General features: G+C 54.5%; 2 non-coding genes and 1 pseudogene across 2 annotated transcripts; all 3 read left to right on the plus strand.

Moving 5' to 3' along the window:
• Positions 1-3886: 3886 nt before the first annotated feature.
• LOC126317886 (small subunit ribosomal RNA) lies at positions 3887-5779 on the plus strand. The gene has a single exon (XR_007556995.1). It is a non-coding gene; the product is annotated as a small subunit ribosomal RNA (ribosomal RNA).
• Positions 5780-6140: 361 nt separating this feature from the next.
• Positions 6141-6295, plus strand: LOC126317995 (5.8S ribosomal RNA). Its single transcript, XR_007557086.1, has one exon. It is a non-coding gene; the product is annotated as a 5.8S ribosomal RNA (ribosomal RNA).
• A 188-nt stretch (positions 6296-6483) lies between these two features.
• LOC126317970 (large subunit ribosomal RNA) overlaps positions 6484-7500 on the plus strand; it is a 4759-nt pseudogene continuing 3742 nt past the window's right edge.

Genomic DNA, 7500 nt, shown 5'->3' on the forward strand with positions numbered 1-7500 from the left:
GTTCGTCGTGGGCGCTGGCCGGCAGGCCGCGAGACCTGACGCCCGGCGGCAAAGAGTGCTCCTCTGAGGATATAGATGTTCCGTTCCGCCGCATAATGGTGACGGTGACCGCTGCCTGCGGTGGCAACGCTGGGCAGAGTCGATACTCGCTGTGTGGTGGAAGGTAAACATTATGCGGTACATCAGTACTTTCCTAATAGTTCGGTCGTCTCACGGCACTGCTTAGTAAATGATGCAAGGCCACATATAGATGATTTATGCGAATGTCCCTATACGTGCTGTAAGACTGGGCACACAACGTGAATCGCACGTCAGCCAGACACTCGAACATGCACCACTCTCGGCCTGCAACGGAGACACACAATACGTAAACATCTGGAATGCGACAATGTCGAGTGCATCCTCTCCGCGACATTGCACCGTCGACACTATGATAACCAGAGCAGTAGGTCCACCTATAAAAGCACAATACCCCACTCCTCCGACAACTACCATTGCTCAGATAAACCAACACACATCCTACACAGAGGGGCACCAAATATCACCCCCCGCCCTCGTGTTATACCACATGAAAAATTGCAGAAGTGAGAGACACAGACCCGCCAGCCTCTTGCTACAAGCATCGAACCGACGTGACGTATCTGACGGTGACTCAGGCATCCGCGTACTGCCACCACTATCCACCCCCCCCCCCTCTCTCTGCCCCCTTCCCACACAATACCAAATGTAACCAACTTTATCGCTTAACCTAACTGTGGCTGTACCACATTATCGCTTAACCTAACTGTGGCTGTACCACATTATCGCTTAACCTAACTGTGGCTGTACCACATTATCGCTTAACCTAACTGTGGCTGTACCACATTATCGCTTAACCTAACTGTGGCTGTACCACATTATCGCTTAACCTAACTGTGGCTGTACCACATTATCGCTTAACCTAACTGTGGCTGTACCACATTATCGCTTAACCTAACTGTGGCTGTACCACATTATCGCTTAACCTAACTGTGGCTGTACCACATTATCGCTTAACCTAACTGTGGCTGTACCACATTATCGCTTAACCTAACTGTGGCTGTACCACATTATCGCTTAACCTAACTGTGGCTGTACCACATTATCGCTTAACCTAACTCTGGTTGTACCACATTATCCCTTAACCTAACTCAAGTTGTCCCTTAACCTAACTCAAGTTGTCCCTTAACCTAACTCAAGTTGTCCCTTAACCTAACTCAAGTTGTCCCTTAACCTAACTCAAGTTGTCCCTTAACCTAACTCAAGTTGTCCCTTAACCTAACTCAAGTTGTCCCTTAACCTAACTCAAGTTGTCCCTTAACCTAACTCAAGTTGTCCCTTAACCTAACTCAAGTTGTCCCTTAACCTAACTCAATTTGTGCCTTAACCTAACTCAAGTTGTCCCTTAACCTAACTCAAGTTGTCCCTTAACCTAACTCAAGTTGTCCCTTAACCTAACTCAAGTTGTCCCTTAACCTAACTCAAGTTGTCCCTTAACCTAACTCAAGTTGTCCCTTAACCTAACTCAAGTTGACCCTTAACCTAACTCAAGTTGTCCCTTAACCTAACTCAAGTTGTCCCTTAACCTAACTCAAGTTGACCCTTAACCTAACTCAAGTTGTCCCTTAACCTAACTCAAGTTGTCCCTTAACCTAACTCAAGTTGTCCCTTAACCTAACTCAAGTTGTCCCTTAACCTAACTCAAGTTGTCCCTTAACCTAACTCAAGTTGTCCCTTAACCTAACTCAAGTTGTCCCTTAACCTAACTCAAGTTGTCCCTTAACCTAACCCACGTTGTCCCTTAACCTAACCCACGTTGTCCCTTAACCTAACCCACGTTGTCCCTTAACCTAACCCACGTTGTCCCTTAACCTAACCCACGTTGTCCCTTAACCTAACCCACGTTGTCCCTTAACCTAACCCACGTTGTCCCTTAACCTAACCCACGTTGTCCCTTAACCTAACCCACGTTGTCCCTTAACCTAACCCACGTTGTCCCTTAACCTAACCCACGTTGTCCCTTAACCTAACCCACGTTGTCCCTTTGCCTAACATAGTTCACTGCTCGGAATCTCTGGTGTCGTTGTTATCCTCATGTAGATGTCTTGCGAGTGTTGCTTACTTTCCACATATTCCCGCTATCCACTGTCAATTGTACTGCAATAGGACTATATCGCCGCCCCCCCCCCCTCTGTCCCCCTCTTTGTGTCTCTGTCCTCTCAAGCTGGTCGGTCTGGCGTTTGAGTGTTAAATGAGCCTCGCAGCTGTTCAGTTGCATTCAGATGTCGACGCCCTCAGTGTACGTCGTGGTATGGTCTGTGTCCATTGTCCGCTGATGTCGTACGCGTAACCCACACGCTGTACCGATCATCGGTCGTTACGTACAGAGTGAAGTAGTGTGATACGTGTGACCGTACGCTGGCTGTGCCCAACGGTGTCGAATCTCAATTTCCATATGTTGTGCTCGATGCTACTTGTCTCGTCTCCCAATAACAGCTAGGTTGCACTGTGGTACGCCGTAGAGGCGTGTGGGAGGAACGTACGAACGCATTGTATGTCACCCTGGGTCGCTGGGGGTGGTGGTGCGGTGAGTCAGGTCAGGTCAGGTCAGGTCAGGTCAGGTCAGCGTGAGCCGTCTGATGTAGTGACGCGTGTATTCCGACTTTGTCGTATTGCCTCACACAAAGTGCTACCCTGGTGGACCGCGTTCCATATCTGGGACATGCCGCAGATGCCGGTTGACAGTGGATCGCGGAAGGGACATCGCATACGTGCGCGGGCCACCTTCCACGTGTTCTCTTCTGCATATGTCGCAGTGTGTATGTGGTCTGATGTAGCGTGTCGTGACACATGACATCCTGGCATGCAAGAATTGTTGAATTCGCAAATGTAGGTGGACATCTACGTTTACTGCCCAAGATACGCAAATGAACTGGAAATCCGTTGTTGAGCGGTTGTTCACGCTGGAGGTGAATCTGTGATGGCGACGATCGGTACAGCTATTAACCGGTTGTTTCAGCGGTACCCGCCACATCCACACACGTGACTAGGTCCATGTGGGTATGAAGCGATACGCGGCGGTGGCTTGGTGGGACTGTTCCCGGCCGGTGAAGGGGGGCCGCCCGGCGTGTTGGCCGCGCGCTGCGTGGGCGCACGCGCAACAGGCGGCTGGTGGGGGGCGCCGAGTGGCAGGAGCGCCAGCCGACGGGCCCGGCAGGCGGTGCAGCTACGCTGCGGCGCACCCTGCACGCGGCGCCTGGCGGCCAAAGTTGGTTCAGCCGAGCCCGGTGCGAAGCGCGGTGGACATCTGCAGTGTGCTGGTCTGATTGAGGACTGTGTGCGTTGAGGATGCGCCGCCGCCTGGCACTCGGCGCCGCGACGCCGTCTGCTGCTCGGTCGCCCCAGCGGTTCTCGCAGGTGGTTTGTATCGCAGTTGTGCGGACGTGTTGGCGCGTGCGCTGTGCTGGGAGAGTTCGCTTCTGCACCCAAGTGGGGCTTTGCCCTTGTGTGGCGCTGGCGTTGGAGCTGCCGGTCACCATAGGTGGCGCGTGTTGTCTCCCGCCGGCAATGCCACGACAGCACGCTCCCGGGCCTCTGTCGGCAGCGGCAAGCTCAGTTGGGAGCAAGGGTGTTCGCACTAAAACCGTCTACTCGCCTAACTCCGGGCGATTGCGCCTCTCTCGAAACCGACCAAGTACCTAGGACGGCGCTGCGCGCCGCCGGGACCTGAGAGGGTTTCGAGCTGTATCGTGCAGGGGAGCTCGGCCTCCTCCTGTTTGCAGAATAATTGAGCGGACGCTTGCGTGTTCGCGCGGGCCCCCGGGACACACTCCCGGGCGGCCGGCTGCTCAGCTCTAGTTGACGCAGCTCCCTGGTTGATCCTGCCAGTAGTCATATGCTTGTCTCAAAGATTAAGCCATGCATGTCTCAGTACAAGCCGCATTAAGGTGAAACCGCGAATGGCTCATTAAATCAGTTATGGTTCCTTAGATCGTACCCACGTTACTTGGATAACTGTGGTAATTCTAGAGCTAATACATGCAAACAGAGTCCCGACCAGAGATGGAAGGGACGCTTTTATTAGATCAAAACCAATCGGATTGGCTTGTCTGGTCCGTTTGCCTTGGTGACTCTGAATAACTTTGGGCTGATCGCACGGTCCTCGTACCGGCGACGCATCTTTCAAATGTCTGCCTTATCAACTGTCGATGGTAGGTTCTGCGCCTACCATGGTTGTAACGGGTAACGGGGAATCAGGGTTCGATTCCGGAGAGGGAGCCTGAGAAACGGCTACCACATCCAAGGAAGGCAGCAGGCGCGCAAATTACCCACTCCCGGCACGGGGAGGTAGTGACGAAAAATAACGATACGGGACTCATCCGAGGCCCCGTAATCGGAATGAGTACACTTTAAATCCTTTAACGAGTATCTATTGGAGGGCAAGTCTGGTGCCAGCAGCCGCGGTAATTCCAGCTCCAATAGCGTGTATTAAAGTTGTTGCGGTTAAAAAGCTCGTAGTTGGATTTGTGTCCCACGCTGTTGGTTCACCGCCCGTCGGTGTTTAACTGGCATGTATCGTGGGACGTCCTGCTGGTGGGGCGAGCCGAAGGGGTGCTTTCGCGTCCCGAGGCGGACCCCGTTTAAATCCTACCAGGGTGCTCTTTGTTGAGTGTCTCGGTGGGCCGGCACGTTTACTTTGAACAAATTAGAGTGCTTAAAGCAGGCAAGCCCGCCTGAATACTGTGTGCATGGAATAATGGAATAGGACCTCGGTTCTATTTTGTTGGTTTTCGGAACCCGAGGTAATGATTAATAGGGACAGGCGGGGGCATTCGTATTGCGACGTTAGAGGTGAAATTCTTGGATCGTCGCAAGACGAACAGAAGCGAAAGCATTTGCCAAGTATGTTTTCATTAATCAAGAACGAAAGTTAGAGGTTCGAAGGCGATCAGATACCGCCCTAGTTCTAACCATAAACGATGCCAGCCAGCGATCCGCCGCAGTTCCTCCGATGACTCGGCGGGCAGCCTCCGGGAAACCAAAGCTTTTGGGTTCCGGGGGAAGTATGGTTGCAAAGCTGAAACTTAAAGGAATTGACGGAAGGGCACCACCAGGAGTGGAGCCTGCGGCTTAATTTGACTCAACACGGGAAACCTCACCAGGCCCGGACACCGGAAGGATTGACAGATTGATAGCTCTTTCTTGATTCGGTGGGTGGTGGTGCATGGCCGTTCTTAGTTGGTGGAGCGATTTGTCTGGTTAATTCCGATAACGAACGAGACTCTAGCCTGCTAACTAGTCGCGTGACATCCTTCGTGCTGTCAGCGATTACTTTTCTTCTTAGAGGGACAGGCGGCTTCTAGCCGCACGAGATTGAGCAATAACAGGTCTGTGATGCCCTTAGATGTTCTGGGCCGCACGCGCGCTACACTGAAGGAATCAGCGTGTCTTCCTAGGCCGAAAGGTCGGGGTAACCCGCTGAACCTCCTTCGTGCTAGGGATTGGGGCTTGCAATTGTTCCCCATGAACGAGGAATTCCCAGTAAGCGCGAGTCATAAGCTCGCGTTGATTACGTCCCTGCCCTTTGTACACACCGCCCGTCGCTACTACCGATTGAATGATTTAGTGAGGTCTTCGGACTGGTACGCGGCATCGACTCTGTCGTTGCCGATGCTACCGGAAAGATGACCAAACTTGATCATTTAGAGGAAGTAAAAGTCGTAACAAGGTTTCCGTAGGTGAACCTGCGGAAGGATCATTACCGACTAGACTGCATGTCTTTCGATGTGCGTGTCGTGTCGCGCAACACGCTACCTGTACGGCAGTGGCCGTGCGCCGCGTGCGGAACCACGCGTGCCTCTCAAAACTAGCGGAAGTGTTGTTGTTGTGTGGTACGAGCGCTGAAGCTCTGGAGCGGCTGGCCTGCGGTACCTGGCGCCTGGCGCCGGTTTTGAATGACGTTCGCCCGAGTGCCTGTCCGCTCCGGTGTGGAGCCGTACGACGCCCATCGGCTGTGAGGCCGTTGGACACAAAAAAATAGTGGAACAGGGGCCGTCAGACGCCTCAGTCCCGCAAATGCTACTGTCTTGAAAGAGACAGTGGGAGACTGAAAAGGAAAAGATCACCCAGGACGGTGGATCACTCGGCTCGTGGGTCGATGAAGAACGCAGCAAATTGCGCGTCGACATGTGAACTGCAGGACACATGAACATCGACGTTTCGAACGCACATTGCGGTCCATGGATTCCGTTCCCGGGCCACGTCTGGCTGAGGGTCGGCTACGTATACTGAAGCGCGCGGCGTTTGTCCCGCTTCGGAGACGTGGGAGTGTCGTGGTCGCCTGTGTGGCCGGCCGCGTCTCCTTAAACGTGCGATGCGCGCCCGTCGCCTGGCGGTTCGCATACCGGTACTTTCTCGGTAGCGTGCACAGCCGGCTGGCGGTGTGGCGTGCGACACCTCGTACAACGACCTCAGAGCAGGCGAGACTACCCGCTGAATTTAAGCATATTACTAAGCGGAGGAAAAGAAACTAACAAGGATTCCCCCAGTAGCGGCGAGCGAACAGGGAAGAGTCCAGCACCGAACCCCGCAGGCTGCCGCCTGTCGTGGCATGTGGTGTTTGGGAGGGTCCACTACCCCGACGCCTCGCGCCGAGCCCAAGTCCAACTTGAATGAGGCCACGGCCCGTAGAGGGTGCCAGGCCCGTAGCGGCCGGTGCGAGCGTCGGCGGGACCTCTCCTTCGAGTCGGGTTGCTTGAGAGTGCAGCTCCAAGTGGGTGGTAAACTCCATCTGAGACTAAATATGACCACGAGACCGATAGCGAACAAGTACCGTGAGGGAAAGTTGAAAAGAACTTTGAAGAGAGAGTTCAAAAGTACGTGAAACCGTTCTGGGGTAAACGTGAGAAGTCCGAAAGGTCGAACGGGTGAGATTCACGCCCATCCGGCCACTGGCCCCCGCCCTCGGCAGATGGGGCCGGCCGCCCGCGCGGAGCAATCCGCGGCGGGGTCGTGTCCGGTTGCCTTTCCACTCGCCGCGGGGTGGGGCCGTTCCGGTGTGCGGTGGGCCGCACTTCTCCCCTAGTAGGACGTCGCGACCCGCTGGGTGCCGGCCTACGGCCCGGGTGCGCAGCCTGTCCTTCCGCGGGCCTCGGTTCGCGTCTGTTGGGCAGAGCCCCGGTGTCCTGGCTGGCTGCTCGGCGGTATATCTGGAGGAGTCGATTCGCCCCTTTGGGCGCTCGGGCTCCCGGCAAGCGCGCGCGGTTCTTCCCGGATGACGGACCTACCTGGCCCGGCCCCGGACCCGCGCCGCTGTTGGCTCGGGATGCTCTCGGGCGGAATAATCGCTCCCGTCAGCGGCGCTTCAGCTTTGGACAATTTCACGACCCGTCTTGAAACACGGACCAAGGAGTCTAACATGTGCGCGAGTCATTGGGCTGTACGAAACCTAAAGGCGTAATGAAAGTGAAGGTCTCGCCTTGC

This window comes from Schistocerca gregaria, unplaced genomic scaffold, assembly GCF_023897955.1.
Source record: "Schistocerca gregaria isolate iqSchGreg1 unplaced genomic scaffold, iqSchGreg1.2 ptg000649l, whole genome shotgun sequence".
NCBI lineage: Eukaryota > Metazoa > Arthropoda > Insecta > Orthoptera > Acrididae > Schistocerca > Schistocerca gregaria.